We start from the raw sequence: 19,258 nt of genomic DNA, 5'->3' as shown, positions 1-19,258 counted from the left end.
TAGTCATGCAGAAAAATCAAGAATATTAAAAAATCATAAAAAAGAAAATAAAAATAATCTGAAATTCTACTGCTGTATAATAACTACCATTTAACATTTCTATATATTTTTAGTAAAGAAATATAAACAAAAGAAAATAATAAGACCTGTCTAGCAACAACAGACAGTTCTTCCTATACATAACAATTTTAAATCTGAACAAAACTATGAAAAATAACTATTTGAAGTCATGGAAACTATGAAAGTCATGCAAAATACTGAGAGATGCTAACTTTTAAAGGGCTGTGTTAAAAACTCTTGAGTTTGTTGCTTACTTTCCTTGAGTGCTTCACAAACCATTTCATCTTCTCAAAGCAAGATTTGAAGAACCAGTGTTACAGCAGCTCAAAGTCACAGATGTTAAGAGTGCAAGGAAATGGTGGACCAGCTGGATATTTAGGAAGAAAATCATGTAAGCAAAACAGCCACAGAAGGTCTGAGATCTGAAAATCTAAATACGAAGCCTCTAAAAATCTAAATACGAAATGTCTTCATATAGACAATCAGAGCCCTGGCTGTCTGTAAACTCCACGCAATCATAGCCAACTACATGGAGTTTGATAAAACGCAGGTAGAAAAAAAAGGGATGCCTATCTTTGAAAAAAAAAAAAAAATCAGCTTTGAGTATGGTTTCTGAGGATACTTTGACTGAGTGAAATTATCCAAATGTACTCAGGGCTGGAAATGAGACTAGGGAATTTACATGAGCCATATGGCCCATAAGACATGGAAACATGTCCACGCAAAGCTTTGAAAAGCAAAAATTTCACTGGAACAATATACAGAAGAGCCCTAAACAGGAACCAATTCAAATGTCCAACAAGTAAGACAAATTGTGTTTATTTTTTAAAATAACATCATTGAGAAATAAAAAGATGAATATATAGAAGAATATGGATGAAGTTTTAAAACATTATGCTGAGTGAAAAAAAGAAAGCCAACGACTGCATACTGTTTGATTCCAGTTATAGAAAACCCTAGGAGGAAAAACAATCAGAACTACAGAGACAGAATGCGGGTCAGTGGAGACTGGAACTAGGATAGAGAAGAGATCAATTTCAAAGTGACACGAGAAGAAACGTTCATATTTTGATTTGGTGGAGGGTTCAGTGCTGTACACATTTTGCCAAAATTCATTAAACTGTTTAAAACAAGTGCATTTTATTGTGTGAAAATAAATCCACAACAAATCTGTTGAAATAATAACGCTCACCCACTTTATATTTTATGTCTCATCCCCCTGATTGCTAATGATAGAATATGTTGACCACAATTTCTCTGATGAAAACAACCCTCTGAAAGCCGTAGTGACTCTTTAGCCTCTCTCTAACCCTAAGAGTCCAAGGATTTTAACTGATGTAATCCCTGAAGAAAGAGAATGGGCTAAGAATAAAAAAGCATAACAGTACCAGACTTCACACAATAATAAAAACTTGTCCTTAAGATCTAGGGGTTTACGGGGGAGAAAGAGGAGTAAATACCATCTATAAATACACACATGCTATTTTTGTCCTTTATTTTTTCTAATTTAACAATGTATTCATATTTATATGTATTTGTAAATGCATATGTGTGTATATATATACAAATTTATATGCATATTTATGTGTATGTGAAGAACATACCTTCCAATTATTTTTTTAATGTTTGCATAGGGCTGTATTGCGCTTAACTATCTTGTATACCATCCTTTATTGATGAATAACTTAAAATGTTACTGATTTTTTCCTATTATAAATACTATATATTATAAATATTATAAATAATATCACAGTCAACATTCTAGATATAACTTTGCAAACTAATCCAGCTCTTCTTATGATAAATTTCTAACAGTATATTGAGGTTATAAAACTAGGTTAAAGGGACTGTATATTTATATTTTTGATACATTTCCTTATATTTCCACAAAAAGTACACTAACAAACTCATCTCTTCATATCCTTGATCCTTCATAAGAGATTGCCATTGTAGGTTCCCGCCCCAGCACCCCGTATTGGAGGATTCCAGAATCCCCAGCACAGCTGTGCCATGCTGCTCCAGGGGCCAAGTGCTCCTTTGCTGCCTCCTGCTCCCTGGATCTACAGGCCAAGATAAGTGCCAGCAGCTGCAGCAGTTTATCTTGTGGCACTGCTGCCTTCAGGAGCCTCACAACTGCCAGTCACCAGAATGGCTGGAGGACCTAAGCCTAGAAGCTTCTAAGTTTGTTTCAAGGAGGAATTATGCATCAGAAGTAATCAAGGGTGCAGTTTTTGGCATTGATTTAGGTACTGCCATCTTCTGTGTGTTGGTTATAGAGAGCAAACAAGCAAAGGTGCTGGAGAATGCCAAAGTGTCCAGAACCTCCCCTTCGATTGCTGCCTTTACAGCAGCTGGTGAATGACTCATTGGCATGCCAGCAAAGCAACAGACTATCACCCACCCAAATGATGCATTTTATGCCACCAAGTGTCTCACTGGCCAGCACTACAATGACCCTGAAGTATAGAAAGACATTAGAAATGTTCCCATCAAAATTATCCATGCCTTCAATGGTGATGCCTGGTTTGAGGTTCACGGAAAATTCTATTCTCCAAGTCAGATTGGAGCATTTGTGTTGATGAAGATGAAAGAAACTGCAGATAATTACTTAGGTCATAGGGCAAAAATGTATCACAGTACCTGCTTATTTCAGTGACTCACAGAGACAGGCCACTAAGGAGGCTGGCCAGATACCTAAACTGTGTGATTAATGAACCCACAACTACTGCTCTGGTCTATGGTCTAGACAAATCTGAAGACAAAACATTGCCGTATAAGATTTAGGTGATGGAACTTTTGATATTTCTATTCTGGAAATTCAGAAAGGAATGTTTGAGGTGAAATCCACCAATGGGGACACTTTCAGAGGCGGTGAAGACTTTTTTACCACACATTGTGAAGGGACTTTCTAGAGAGACAGGGGTTGATTTGACCAAGATAGCATGGCACTTCAGAGGGTACAAGAAGCTAAATGTGAACTCTCCTCATCTGTGCAGACTGACATCAACTTGCCATATATTACAATGGATACTTCTGGATCCAAGCATTTGAATATAAAGTTGACTCAGGCTCAATTTGAGGAAAATGTCATTGATTTAATCAAGAGGACCATCACTCCATGTTGAAAAGCTATGCAGTATGCAGAAGTCAGCAAGAACGACATAGAAGTGTTTCCTGTTGATGGGTAATAGGATGCCCAGGGTTCAGCAAACTGTGGCAAGATCTTTTTGGCCAATTCCTAGGTAAATCTATCAATCCTTATGAGTTTGTGACCATTACAGTTGCCACTCAGGGAGGCATGTTGGCTGGTGATGTCATAGTTGTGCTTCTCCTGGACATCACTCCTCTGTCTCTGGGTATTGAAACTCTGGGAAGCACCTTACCAAACTTATTAACAGGAACACTACTCTTCCAAACAAAAAAGAACCTCGTGCTTTCTACTGCTACTGATAGACAGACTGAAGTCCATACAGCAAACATGATATTTAATGGTGATTAGATGTATGCTTTTTAAGATCTAGAACAAGGCAATGATGTCCACTTTAACTACTGTTATTCAATATAGTACTTGATGTTCTAACTAGTGCAATAAGGTATCCAGGTTAGATGAAGAAATAAAGCTCTTCCTGTTTGAAAATAACATCTACATAGAAAATACAAAATGCCCTAGAAAAATACCACTAGAACTAATATTAAGTGAATTCACTACATTTACAGGATATAGTATAAACATATCCACCAAAATACAAAGGGAAACCCCTCCATGTCTGTATAGCAGCAATAATAATTAAGCCACAAGAATTAATACAATACCTTTCATGATCACTAAAATATTAATTATGTAGGTATAAATCTAGCAATGCAAACAAGGTCTTGGATACTGAAAACTACACATTTTTGAGGAAAGATTCAAAGAATATTTAAATAAATGTAGATGCACACCATGTTCCTGAGTTGGAAATTCAGTACAGTAAAGGTGTAATTCTGTAAAGTGACTCAGATGTAAAATATAAGACAAAATTTATGTTGAAATTTAAGTAAATAGCTATCAAAACTAAAATGAAAACTGAAAAAGAAAAATAAGACTAAACAGAAAAAAAAAAAAAAAACTGAAGTATAAGGCACCAGTCGATGCAAGACTTTATATTGTTACAGCAATTATGACTGTGTGGCATAGGTGAGTGGATAGATACATATATCAAGGAAACAAAATAGAGGCCCTTGAACTTGCCTCAAATAACTATTCCCATCTATTTTTTGATGAAAATGCAAAAGCTATTACATGTGAAAATAACCCTTTCAACAAATAATTTTGGAGCAATTTTATGTTTATAGTTAAAACAAAAACCTACTCATAATAAATTTTTCACATTACTCGTAAACTCATACAGAAATAAATTCAGAATGAATCACAAATTTAAATTTAAAGCATAAAATAATAAAGATTTTAGAAAAATAAGGGAAAAATCTTCAGTTTTATCTCTAGTTTTATGTTAAAGAGTTCTTAGACTTACATGGTCATGATAGATAAGAGGAAAAATGGATAAGTTGAACATCATCAAAATTAAAACATTGCCCTGTGTACATGTATGATTGTATGAATGGTATGAGTCTACATCTTGTACAACCATGGAGACGAAATGATGTACCCCATTTGTGTATGGTGAATCAAGGTGCAGTCTGTAAAAAAATTTAAAAAATGAATAAATAAGATAAAAAAAGAATTATAATAAATTATAATAAAAAAATTAAAACCCCTATTCTGTAATAAACCTGTACATAAATGTTTTGTAGCAGAACTTTTAGTAATACACAAAAATTGGGAGAACCCTAAGATGTCTATAGGAGAGATCTCTGGGTGATTTTGGAACCAAATCAGTTCTACCACCTTGCCTTTCTTGCTTGTAGTTCATAAGAACATATAATTATAATGCACTAATTAAAATAATAGCGAAACCACTACCACCACCACCAATAATAATAGAAGGAGATCTATAGGGTAGAGCTAGTGGATCAGGGTGAGAACTGAAAGCGGAAAATAGAAGAAAGGTACTGGTAAAAGAGATTGACCGAATGATGTGTATGTAAGAATATGGCTAGTCAATAACACTATTATGTATATTATAATTTACCAATAAAAATAATTTAAAGATGAATAACTCTAGAATGTACTGGGCTACAACATCTTGATATAAGTGGAGCTGATCAGAAAAACCTGGCCTCAGTACCAGTCCTCCTCTAGAGAGAGGATGTTCTTCAATTCTTTAATGTAGTTTGCCATGTGACTACCCAAGGCACATGACTCGGGATGGGCTGCCTTCTGGGTTAGGGGAAAAAAAAAAAATGATTGCTAAATGGCATTGTGAAAGATCATCCAATTCTTCAAGACAATATGAGGAGTCTTAGTCTATCATTGCCAGTATCCAGGTTGTCACTACTCCGTATTTTAGGTTCCACTTATGAATTTCTTTCTGTCTTCCCTTCCCAGTACCGTTTCCCATCTCTAGTGACCACTATTCCACTTCATTATTCTACTTACTTATCTCTGGGTGATTTTGGAACCAAATCAGTTCTACCACCTTGCCTTTCTTGCTTGTAGTTCATAAGAACATATAATTATAATGCACTAATTAAAATAATAGCAAAACCACTACCACCACCACCAATAATAATAGAAGGAGATCTATAGGGTAAAACCACTTACAGGTTTTCCACAAAAGAGTAAGAACATGTGGCATTTTTTTTTTTCTGTATCAATTGGTTTCACTTCACAAAATCCACAGGATTTTATTCTTTTTAAGACAGGTAAGATGAATTAATATTAAGAGAAACAGAGATTTCATTTTATCTTCCCTTATTCCTTCTGAGTCTTCTTTCTTTATGTAGATCAACCTTTAGGAACTTTATCATTTTCCTTTTCCCTGAAGAACTTTTTTAAACATTTCTTTCAAATCAGGCAAATTAGCAACATATTTGCTCAATTTTTCTCTGTCTAGTATTTCCATTTGACTCTTTCATTGTTGTTGTATGCTATGTATTTTAGTCACTGAAATTCTTTGCATGATTATTTTATTTTTTATTGTTTTGTGGTTTCACTTTTAGAAATTTATTTGATTATAAATGCATTATTACAAAACACCAATCAAAGTAAAAAGTTAGAGTAACAGAATTAAATCTAAAAAATAAAACTGTATATAATCTACAGTTCACTCTAAATCTAAGGACCCAGACTGAAAGCAAAAGGATGTAAGAATGTTACATACAAAAGTCAGCAAAAGAAAGCTAGGTGGTAAAATTATGGTGTGGAAAATATTTTAAAACAAAAAGTTATAAAACATATTTTAAATTTAAAAACTCTTTGCAAAGAGGAAAAGAAGAATATTACATAAAGATAAAAGGGACATTTCCCTAGGATACTGCAACAAGAGTAGATACACTTGTAACTCACCTCATATATATCAAATATATAAAGGTAAGATGGAGAGAATTGAATAAAGAAGTAGAAAGCAATACTTTAATACTAAGAGACACCAATCCCACTTACTGTAAAGAAAAATAAAGTAAATAGCAAATGATAATCTCAAAATGGAAGTGTTAGAAAAATACTTTAAACCAATTAGACTTATGTACTCAATGATCTGAATCGCAAAGGGAATATTATACTGGATATACCAACTTGTAGGTGAAAGAGAAATTTGAAAATTCATAAATATGTGGCAATTGAAAACTCATGAACATGGTCCTTATCAAGAATTGAAAGATAAAATTAAAAGATTTTTGGATTTTTTAAAAATTTCATTTATTTCAGTTCCGATTTTAATTATTTCCTGCATTTGGTGTTGATTTGTTTTTCTTTTTCTAGGGTTTTGAGATGTAATGTTAGGTTATTTATTTGGTGACTTTCCACCTTTCAAGGAATGAGTTCAATGTAGTGAACTTTCATGCAGAGATTTTAATATGTTGTGTCACTATTCTCATTCACCTGTTTAAGTATTCTTTAATTTCATCCCTGATTTCCGCTATTCTTTGGTCATCCAATAACATATTATTTAGTCTTCAGGTATTAGAGTAGTTTCTAATTTTTATTATTGATTTCTAATTTCATTCATTATGATCTAATAGAATGCAAGATTTTAACTCTTTTTTTGTATTTGCTAAGAGTTGCTTTGTGGCCTAAGATATGATGTTTTAGAGAAGAAACCTTGTGCTGCTGAGAAGAAAGTGTATTCAGTGACTGATGGATGAAATATTCTATATATCTGTTAAGTCTAAATGATTAATTTATTTCTTAGTTCTATAGTTTCTTTGTTTAGTTTTTGTTTGGAGGATCTAACCAGTGATGACAGAGGTATGTTAAAGTCACCCCGTATTATTGTGCTGTGATCTATATGATTCTTGTGATTCTTGAAATTGAGTTTTTGTTGTTGCTATTTTTTTTAATGTACATAGATGCTACATTGTTTGGGGCATAAATGTTTACAATTATTATGTCTTGTTGTTGTATAATTCCTTTAAGCAGTATTAGATGTCCTTCTTTGTCCCTTCTAATTAACTTTGACTGGAAGTTCACTTTATTTGATGTGAGGATAGAAACCCCTGCTTGTTTACTCAATCCATGTGAGTGATATGTTTTTTCCCCTCTTTCACTTTCAGTCTGTGGATGTCTTTGCCTATATGGTGAGAATCTTGGAGACAGCATATTGTTGGGGCTTGTTTTTTCATCCAGTCTGCCAGTCTATGCTTTCAATTGATGAGTTTAGGCCATTTACATTCAATGTTATGTTATTGAGAAATGACTTTTTTCCCTTGTCATTTTGATGTATTCTGGTTTTTAATTTGATTGAGTTTCTCCTTTGATTGATCGGGTATATTTCCTCCCTTTGTTGATTTCAGTTCTATTTTTCATTTCTTCTTCATAAAATATTTTATTGAGTATGGTTTGTAGTGCAGGCTTTATAGTTGTGAATTCTTTTAACTTTTGTTTATTATGGGATATTTTTATTTCATTGTTAATCCTGAAGCTTAATTTTGCTGGGTATGTCACTGTTGGCTGGCATCTATTTTCCTTCAGAGCTTGGTATATATTATTCCAAGACCTGCTAGCTTTGAGCACCTGGGTTGAGAAATCAGCAGAGATCCAGATTAGTTTCCTTCTAAATGTGATTGGCCATTTTTTCTGGCAGTCTTTAAAATTTTATTCTTATTTTGTATGTTAGGCATTTTCATAATAATGTGCCTTGGTGTGAGTCTATCGTAATTTTGTATATTTGGGTTACATAAGCCTCCTATGTTTGATTTTCCTATTCATTTTGATATTATTTCATTGAAAATATTGTGGTTTGTATCTGTGAGACTTCATCTATCCCAATAAATCTTACATTTGGTCTTTTCAGGTTATTCCTTATTTCTTGGAAGTTCTGCTCATGGACTCTTAACTTCTTTTGGTCAACTTTATTTTCAAGATTATATATTTTGTCTTCATTGTCTGAAACTCTGTCTTCCAAGTGATCTACACTGTTGGTGATGCTTTCCACTTAATTTTTAACTTAGTTTATTAATTCTTTCATTTCAAGGATCTCTGCTTGGTTTCTTTTCGGAATCTCTCTTTATTGAAGTTATCTTTCACTTCCCGTATTTTCTCTGTGTTGTCGCTCCTTACATCAACCTTTACCTTGCAGATTAGTTTAACTGTACATTTTAAACTCTTTCTCTGTCATTTCTTCCCCAGTGGTATCAATGGATACTCTTATTGAGGTATCTTGGTTTGTTTAGGGTAATTTGTTTCTTTGCTTTTTCATGTTATCTGTGTGTTTACCCATCTAACAGTATGAATATGAGGCTGTAGAATTTCTACCTTGTAGACTTATAATGTACCTGAAGGTTTCCAGTACCCCACCATGTAGTAGAATACAAATAAAAACAACCACTGATGGAAACAAAATACAGCATTAAACCAAATAGTTCCTGCTATGATGCTTACAATGTTGTCACAATAAATAGAAATGATATGATCCATTATTGCCTACAATTAAAAACAGTAAGTTTGTAAAAAGGTTAACAATTTTAAATGGTGGACAGGGAGAGAACAGAAGTGATGTAGGATGTGATAATTATGTGGAAGGAGGAGAAAAGATAAAAGTAAAAAGGAAGAGTGAAAGAACAATAGAGATTGGCTGTTAGCAGAAGTAAAGAGAGAAAGAATCAAGGGAAACAGATAAGTGAGAGAAAGAATATATGTAAAGTAAAAATTTTGAAAGTAAAAATAAAAATAAAAGAATACAAAACAAAACTGAAATGTACTAATCCAACATCTTAGTCCTCAAAAAATTGGTCCATGAAAAATAACTGGTTTCAAAACTGCTATAAATGAGAAAAAGCCCAAATACGGATATGATAAATGTCCATGAAACATTAAGGTCACAATTGAACAGAGAAAAGAAAAGAGAAAAAAAAAATAGATCTCAGTGAAAAGTTAAAGAACTATTTCCAATGGCATTCAAAAGAGTCTCAGCTTCCCTTCTCAGCAGTGTTAGGTCAGGTTGTCTGGAGTATGATGTTTGCTTCACCCGTAGGGTGGGATTGCTAAGGTGAGACAGGTAATCCTGTAGGCAGAACTCCTGGAGGCAGGGTTTAGGCTTAGGTAGATTCCAGGCTTTTCTCTGAATGCCAGTTGGTCTGGAGATTTTAAATCAGTGCCCCTCCCAGGCCCAGAAATTGCCAGTACACACTGGAAGACTGTACCCCAGGAATCTGCCCTGGGTTCCACTCATGTAGTGGATGAGCCAATTCTTGGTCCACTACATCACCTGCAGACCACTCATTTCCTGGTCTTGGGTTCAGTCTTCAAACTCAATCTCTCCCAACCCTGCCCTTTTGAATTTCCTGGCCAGGCATTTTCCCCCCAGCCAGTCCTGTAAGCAGTTGGATTGGAGGGGGAGTGGGAGAGCCAGATGGGTTTCCAAGACCAGTTGTCCCTTGTGTAAACCTCTCCCCATGTTTGATTTTCTCCTGGTTACTTAAACACACTTTATGCCATGCAGTGTGTTTTTACTGGGCCTGTATTTCAGACCAGCCTCTAGTTTGCCAGGAATCAGCTCCCTCAGTGGCTGGCCCCCATGCCTCAACTACAAAATGGTTTCCTCCTCTGTCCTCAGCACGCTGCTGGGAGAGATTTGGTTTCTTTCCCACACAAGGATATTATGCAGCACACCTTTCAATTTAACTGGACAGTGTCTTTGGTCTCTAAAACCTTCATTCCCAGACATGCTTAGGCTTCCTAAAAATACAGGTTACTTTAATTCTCTTATCCCTCCACTTTGCTTACAGAGAGACCACTCTGGCTGGTGCCTCTGGCTGTGACAGGGACTGTAGCACTGGGGATTTCTTTCTTATTTTATTTATATTCAACCTCCTGAGTCCATGATCTGTTTTGAGTGTCCAGTATTAGATTTCAGAAAAGTTCCCATCACCTTATTTTGTTCACCCACCTTGTGGAGTAGCTGCCTGTCTGCTTTCTTGGTCTCATGCTATGGAGCAGCCAGGAAAGTGACCTCTATTCTGCCATCTTGAAACCACCTCATAATTGTTTTAAATTCATGGTCTCATAATTATAGTATCTCTGTCTTATTTGAATCTGGATTTGATTTTTCTATGTATCTTCAAGTTATATGCTTTTGTATTTCAGTATTCCTTATAACTTTTTGTCTTGATAATGAGGCAGAATGTGCAGCATAAAGACAACTGAAGTAAACCATCCATTAACATGTGATGGTACTATGTGAGGGAGGGAGGCATTCTACAATTCTATGGTTACATCTCAATCTTTTAGTGGGCCCATGACTCTGGATTGTGAATTTCACAAGTGCTTCTTTCCCTAAAACCACCTTAGACTGGACAGAATGGTTAGAGTGGGATGGAGTTTGGTGTTTCCCTTCCCCCAGGTTAGTTGCAAGTTGTAAAAAACAAAACAACAACAAAAAGAATAGTTCATACTCTGGTTAAAAAAAATAATAATTCCCTTAAGGGCTGAGCTTCTTAAGAACAGTATATTCTCCAAGATTTCATAAAACTTCCTTTCTGCCTCCCCCTGCTAGAAACATGGGGTACAGAGGGGAGGGTGTTCACTGTTCACTATGGGGACCTGATGAAGCTCCTAGGGATGAAATTCACAAAAGTTCCAGGGCCTTCCTAAGTATGCTCACCCCTCCAGGATTTTATCTCTCACACTGTCCACTGAGACTTTAGCTCCTGTCAATTACCTTAGCACTGGCTCCTGGGGAGGTTTCTGTGCATGAGTTTTGGTTCAAGTCAGTTGTGATTATCCGCATGTGTCTGACTTTCTCTCCAGTTTAGGGGGCACAAGTTTGCTCTGGAAAACGACTGGGAAATTTGATTGAGATTATCCTGCACAAATATACTAGCCACAGGCTAAATATGCTCGACTCTCTCAGTTACATTTTATTTGATGTGTGAATGATATTGATATGATAATTATTTACTGAACTAAAGAGACTAAATTATATACCCTGATCCATTTTCAGAATAAAGAAAATATTGTAAATAGTATAGAAAATATTTCACTAATCTGATATTGGGGTTGTTATTGAATGAACAGAAATTATTATGAGCACTCCAATATAAAAAGAAAATATTAAAAATAATATCATTATGTTTTTCTCTCAGAAATATATTAGAAATTAAAGAATTGCAGACCTCTGCATTACTTGTCTGTCTGTAGATTTGGTTCATACTCAAAACAGTTAATTTACAGGAGAAGGACATAGGGAAAGGCCCTAAATAGTCGATCTCCTCTTCAGTGAGCTAGTTTTCCAAGAAGGACAAAATAACAATATGTCTGGTGTTCATCAAATACCAGAAAAGTTCTTTTGTTTGAGAAAAAGAAATTTCATGTTAAAATTGCATGGTCAAATTATACTCCATAGTCTTACTTAACTCATCAGTTTTTACGTAAACTAAACTTTGATGTAAGATTAAAAAAATCTAAAATAGGAAAATACTCAGACACAGCATATGACTCAGTTAAAAATCGTAATTGTTGTTGCAGGTGAGCTAGGTAATTTGAGTTCTGTTGCCTCCTGACTTGATGATCTTCCTCAGTATACACATCATTTATGCAGGAAGATGTCATTATAGTCTTGATGATTAACTTCCAGTTGGAAGAAAGGTGAATATAACTTTAGATCATCAGGCGGGATGTTTGGTAGTTGAAATATATGTATGATTATTCATTTACCAATGCTAACTTACCTCTGACTTGAAATGGGCAGAAACAGAAAAAAAATATATCTAAAGGCAAGTGCATCTAGTGCAAGGCTTAGTGTCACATGCCTGTAATCCCAGAGACTAAGGAGACTGAGGCAGGAGGACTGCATGTTCAATGCTAGCCTAATTAGTGAGGCCCCAGGCAACTTAGTGAGACCCTGTCTCTAAATTAAAAAAAAAAAAAAAGGCAGGGATTTAGCTCAGTAGCAAAGTACTCCTGGATTCAATCCTCAGTATCAAAAAAAATAAATAAATAAAAATAAAATAAAGTACATTTAATGTTTGAAGAACAAGAACTGAAATCCTTATGAATGCTTGACATAGTCTCCCCTAATAATATATTTGAGAATTCTTCCATCCTGTCTCTTGTTAACATAGCTCTCTCCCCCTTCCCTTTTTTTTTTAATTTGTATATTTTTAGCACACTGTATTCACAATATAATTGCAGGACCCTAAATAAGGCTTACAAAGAAGTATAAGGTGTGGTTGTTGTCCTTAAAGAACTTTTGGTCTTGCCAGAGAGTATAATATAAGCACACTAATAACTTGATAAAGTAAGTCTCTTAAGAGTGGAACAAAGAAAGTATTAACAGAACTCCACTCCTTCTAGGTCTAAGGCCCCAGGGGTGTAATTCAACTAATCGGGAGGGCATAAATTCTAACTTTGTTCCACTCCACATTCTCAGATGACAGGGCCAGAAGTCTACTCCCATTGAGATCTATGGCTTTTCTATGTGAATAAGAAAAAAAAATGACTTATTCTCTGACGATATGGACTCCTATTTGGCTTGGTTAACCTGCTCTCACTTCCCTTAGATAATTGAAGTGAAGGAAGTTGCATGTCGTGATTTGGAGGTTTGCAACTAGGAAAATTCTTAGATTTAGGGGCATATATAGCCTTTCATGTACAAAGTTCTCATTTTAACCTACCTTGGGCTACCTGGCTTTACTGATTTATAGTTAATTAGGATTGAGATTTTCATTGAACATTCGAATACTTATATGCTTTTTTGTATGCATTTCAGATCATGTTGGCTGAAGCAAATAATTGTAACACCACTCAAGAAATGAATGAATACCACAGGGAAGAGTTTCAACCATCCCTGCCCCTGACAACCTGTAAGTAAATCCTGCTGTGTTCCCTGTTCACAGAAATATCTTTCTGACATCACTTGAGATAGCTGAAAGATTTCTTTTCCTACCAGCTAACAAAATCCCAATAATGTTTCCTCACATTTTAGCCATGTCTAGAAATCCCTTAAGAAAATTTTTAGTTTGATGTGATACTTTTATAATAATTGGACCATATAAAAGTTTAGTTATTATATATGTGTTCAAATCCCATTATGATAAATTAACAGCAATTGGTGATAAGGTTAAGAGAGGAAATCTATATTAATTATGGCAAAGAAGGCGGAATATATTGTCCTTAGAATGATTCAATAACATTATCCCATTGTGCATTGATGGTATCTGGTAAATACAGAATTTCAGTAAGAAAGAATCTTCATTCTTATTGTAAGGAAGGAAAAGTCTAAAAGATCTATTTTCATCTTTTAAATAACATCTCTAAATTGCATCAATGAGATAAGAGTTTGTTCATTACTGAAGGTCAAAAAGCAAAGTAGAATTAAGTCTAAACTACCCATAACTATCTGTTTATTTGTAAATGATTCCAGTATTCAAAAAAAAAGCAATAGCTCTGGAGAAAGATCCCACTGATCAGGTCCAGAGGTGCTTTTTATAAACTATCACATCTTTTCTGTTCTTTACTTTGCATCTTACTGCTTATGAGCTGTTTATGAAATGTTTTACATAGTAGGATACCTGAATGAAATTTCTTCCACTGTAGTTGAACTTATTAAGAACATATATGAATTTATCTGTTACTCTGTTACTCTGGTCATCCAATTAGCATCTGATAACAAGAAAATGCTTTATCTATCAATTATAATTAGTACATTAATCTTTTAAAAATTAACAAAAATATTATTGTTCAGTTTCATTAAAAAAAGATGCAGCTTCAAAATTCTTTGAAAGGTACAATAAGCTAGATATATTGCTTTTCGGAAGATGAGACAGGGACTTCATAAAGAACCAGGAGTTTTCTGATTTCCAAACCAAAATTTGACCTTCTTTTAAAGTTCAATTATTTCTGAGTTTTTCTGCATGCTGCACTAAACTATTCAATACTGACCCATTGAGAAATCAAAACACTATATACTTTGTCATTTATTACTATATAATACTGTTGTTGTTAAATATGTTAACTTGGTTCATTTTCTTAAAAATGTCCAATGTATTCTGTTTACTTAACTCTTCATTCTTCAGTCAGAATCAGCTTCTACACATACTGAAATAAGCACCTAAATATCACTGAACATTATTAACTTATCAGAGAGAATTTTCCACCCCAGGAAAGCTTTTCCTCACTAACTTGACATTTCACCTCTGTAGATTTATAGTTCTTGACTAAAACTGGAAATGATTGTTTTGTTAACACCATGAGAAAAATCTTGATTCTATGATTGAATGAGGAGCACAAATGTTCTTACTGTTTATAGTTTCTGACTAAAAAAGAAATCTGAGGACTAAGGACCCATGACTGGTCCAAACTCTCCTAACTGAGGACAATTTAATTATAAGAGTACCAATTATCTTTAGTATGCAGAACACCCACCCCCAACTACACTTATGCATGCAAATGTACAACTCTCTCTCTCTCTCTCTCTCATTCTCTCTCTCTCTCTCTCTCTCTCTCTCTCTTTCACACACACACACACACACACACACACACACACACACACACACAATCGTGAATTAAAAGCCTAAGTCCTGTGTCACTCATTTCCAAAACTCAGCGGTACACTTGTGGGTAGGAATTTTAAAACAAAAAAGATTATGATGAATGAAACACAGTCATGCTATTTTATTCCTTTTTAAAAAATAGTATATGACTAAGTCTAACATTAAAATAGGCTATTTATTAGCCAGGCGTGGTGGCACATGCCTGTAATCCCAGTGCTTGGGAGGCTGAGGCAGGAGAGGCACAAGTTAGAGGCCAGCCTAGGCAGCTTAGTGAGACCCAGTTTCAAAATAAAAAGGACTGGACTGTAGCTCAGAGTTAGAACATTTCAGGGTTCAAGTTTCAGTACAAAAAACATAAAAAATAAGAAATTTAAAAAAAACAAGTGTTAGTCTACATTTCCATTAGAGTATTTTGGTGGAATTCTGTAACATCTTATACTAGTCTTTTCTTTAGATAAAGAAGAGAACAGTTCTGTAATTTGGCTTTCTTATTGACTGTTAATAAGAAATGTCCATTTGGGCATTACATTTGAACCCTAAACATTAGATTCTCTTAAATGCCCCCGTGCTCCTTGGGTCCCTGGGTATTGTTTCACCACCTAAAACCAGAGTATCTCATTCATGACTCAGGAATGACCATAACATTCCAAGGCCAAAGGGAACACTGTCCACCCTGGTTGCTGTTGTAACACTTGCAGAATTCTCAGTGGCTGAGATCTTTTGTGCTTTTGTTAGAGACTATTTCAGCACAGTGTATCCAGTGATCCCAAACTGCATCACAATAAACTTTTGGAATATTGAGATATCTGTCATGCAGATTGAAGAGACACCTGAAACAAGGTCAGTTTCTACTCTTGGGAGAGGGGGATTATGATTTATACTCCTCTCTCCATAAAAAGGCTAGGGCAATTTTGATAGTAAATACTGTTAGAAATTTTTTTTCATTTGTTAATGCTCCTTATCAGGTGTGTTGTCTTTGTTTTTTCATATTTTTCTCATTTCTTTCCAACTGGGGTCATAATTTTAATACAAACTTGTTCACAGCCCTGGATACAGGATTTCTTTCTGGTCTTAGTTGACTTGTGCTCAGGAAATATAGATGGAGATCATAGGAAGGATACAGTATGTAGAGAACTGTTTTTGTTATTGGCATAATAGATTAGTTTTATTCCTTTGTGAGAACATAATTTGAAAAAAAAAATAGAATGTGAATATAAGAATTGTGATGGTAGGTAAGGAAAGATTGCCATCAATGATATAGTTGCAGAATATGGAAAACGGTATCTGCTACAAACACTCCCTAAATCCAGACAGCAAGTGTCTCCAGCCTCCATGACAGACATGGTTAATGTTCCTCATTCTTATGAGCTTGGGCATTACCTCAGAATTCACCTGATCTTAGTGCTTCAGACAAATACAACTCATGGATGGAAATGGCACTCCAGAAAACACAAATTAGTCATGCCTGGCTTATGCCTAGACTTGGCCTAGAGCACCCTTCCTGCCCTTCCCCCAAAAAAGGAGAAAAAAAATGGATAACAAACATATTTGTACTAAAAATAAAAATTCACAAAATAAATTTAAAAGTTAAATTTATGCCATAATTCCCATATATAATTTCTTGCCTTGCTTTAGTTTGAGATCTCCGAATTCTTTCATTAGCAAGTAACTCAAAATTAGTTTCAAAGCCAGATTTAAAATAACTGCAAATCTTACTATGGGGCATATTCTGGGGCATATTCATTAATCAAATAAATTTATCAAATAACTGTTTTATACAAGTTACTCTGATTTCAAAAGTATAATGACACCTTCAGCACAATTCTTAGAAGTAACCTCTTAGGAATCCTGAGCATCATTTTGTAAAGGGGGAGAAAATGGAGAGGTGGCTTCAGAAATTCTGACTCTGTATATGGAAATACTTCCCAGAGAACTAAAAATTCTATCTGTACAGAGCTAAAAATATTTGGAAAGTCCAAACCACATTTCAGCATCTCACTCTTATCTGACAGGTTGCAGAAATATCAACAATTGAGAATGGTGTAGAATGTTCAGTTGAAGGCTGCATCAGAAAGGTAAAGCACTACTAGAATAAAAAAGAGTCATAATTGAGTGAAATGAAGGGTAATTTAAGGTATCGTAGTTGGGAAGAAAAAGAAACTGTATCCAGCTTAACCTGTCTACCCTCTCTTTTGAAACAAAAATTACATCTTCTAAAACATCATTAATTTATCACCCTTGTTAATAAAGTTTCAATTTGCAGAGAATTTTATATCTTGTATTTTACTTGCTAATATAAGTGATATATGTGAGTGAAGAGTGTAGTTGGTATTTTGAAATCTCTCTTCATGGATTTAAAATAGATTATGTTACAATTGATTAGATATAATTATCTAAAAAGACACTTGCCATTGTTTTATATAATTACAAGTAGAAATTTACCAAATTTGAAATTGTTTTAATAGTTGAAAAGTGATTATAATATACTTTCTTTTCCAAAACTAATTGGAGGTTAACTACACAGCAAATCAAATCCTGATTTTTTTTTTTGACAGTACATTTGATAAGGATATTTTTAATGAAGGGTATTTTAGAACAGTGATCATGGGTCTGACAGATCTTGATGGCAGTTGTAAAATGATTGAGGCTGGTCAGGTGATAGAAAAACCTGTGAATATGCTCCCTCCATTTTGCAGGAGTTAGGTCAGAATTAGTCTTAGTAATGAATGTCCTGGAGTGTAATTTCAAATGTAATAGATGATGTGTGAAAAAAGAAAAAGAAAATAGTGCCACTTCTTTGTTAAATCTCTTTTTAAAAAATGGAACATCTATTAGATGCAAGAATTGTCCATTATTACATGATTTGATTATTTCTACAATATGTTGTTATCTGTACTCAATAATAGGAAATTCAGAAAATTTTAAAAAGTTTACCTACATTAATTTCATAGGATTCTTCTCATTCACCATGTTCTAACCACCCCAGCTCCTACTCTCAGTTCCCCAAATACTACATGCGCTCTCTCTTGGGCTGTCGTTTCCTTCGCCTGACTCACCATTTCCTTGGGCAGTGGAACACCTGCTTTACTCCTAGATTTCAGATCTCACCCTAGCTCTCACCTTCTCAGAGAGGCCTCCCTTGTTTATGCTATTTGAAGGACCCACTAGCCACTCTGTTGCTTCATAGCAACCCAGTGAACACTGCCTTTGAAGCTATTTCTTATTCTGTTATTGGTTGAGTTGCACGATCCCACCAAAATCTCAATTCTTTTGTTCAAATCTTAACCTTTAATACTTCCAAATGTGACTGTATTTGTAGTTGGGTCCTTTAATGTAAAATTAGGTCAAATGGGTGGGCCTTAAACCAATATGACTGGTGTCCTTTGAGGAAGAGATAGGACACAGACACACAGAGGAAAGGTCATGTGAAAAGATAAAGAGAAAATGGCCATTCACAAGTCAAGGGGAGAAGCTCTCAGAAGAAATAAACTAAACCCTGCTGACCCTTCCTCATGGGATTCTAGTCAAGGAAATAAATGTCTTTTTTTTTTTAAGCCACCCAGACTTTGGTACTTTGTTAATACAGTCTTAGCAAACTAACAAATTGTCACAATTCATTGATTTATTTTCTATTATTTCACATCTAGAAAACTGAATCATGAAGTGAAGAAACTTTGTCTTCTATCTAACGATAGGCTCGGTGCCTCACACAGTGGCTGGTATTTACTGAGTACTCAATAAATTATGTCTGGAAGAAGGAATAACTGTAGATGGCAAACGACACCCACATTTGCCTACTTCTTTGTTTGATTCTATTTTTCTAGTTACCACATGCCTTCTGCACATCATCCTACACCAAGAAAAGGGATCTTAAAGTTGAGAAAAGTATTCTGACTTCCAGTGTTCTAATAGACGCATTTCAGTACATGAATTCAGGATTCGGAATGTGGACAATTTATCCTATACTTGGGAAACAAGAAGGGAGCCATGCTTCTTGTTTGTGTGGTCTACTTGGAAAAAGACACAATGTTAAACTCTGCCATAGCATCAGGATTAGTCTTAAAAAGCATGCCATTGAAAAACCTGGAACCAATTTCTGTGTTCCAAA

General features: G+C 34.8%; 1 pseudogene; it reads left to right on the top strand.

Annotated features, from left to right (window-relative positions):
• The first annotated feature begins 1,051 nt into the window (after positions 1 to 1,051).
• On the top strand, positions 1,052 to 3,559 carry LOC124991291 (stress-70 protein, mitochondrial-like; annotated as a pseudogene).
• Positions 3,560 to 19,258: the final 15,699 nt, after the last annotated feature.

Source organism: Sciurus carolinensis, chromosome 8 (genome assembly GCF_902686445.1).
Source record: "Sciurus carolinensis chromosome 8, mSciCar1.2, whole genome shotgun sequence".
Taxonomy (NCBI): domain Eukaryota; kingdom Metazoa; phylum Chordata; class Mammalia; order Rodentia; family Sciuridae; genus Sciurus; species Sciurus carolinensis.
The sequence above is the reverse complement of the archived record's forward strand: the minus strand, read 5'-3'. Positions and strand labels throughout refer to the sequence as shown.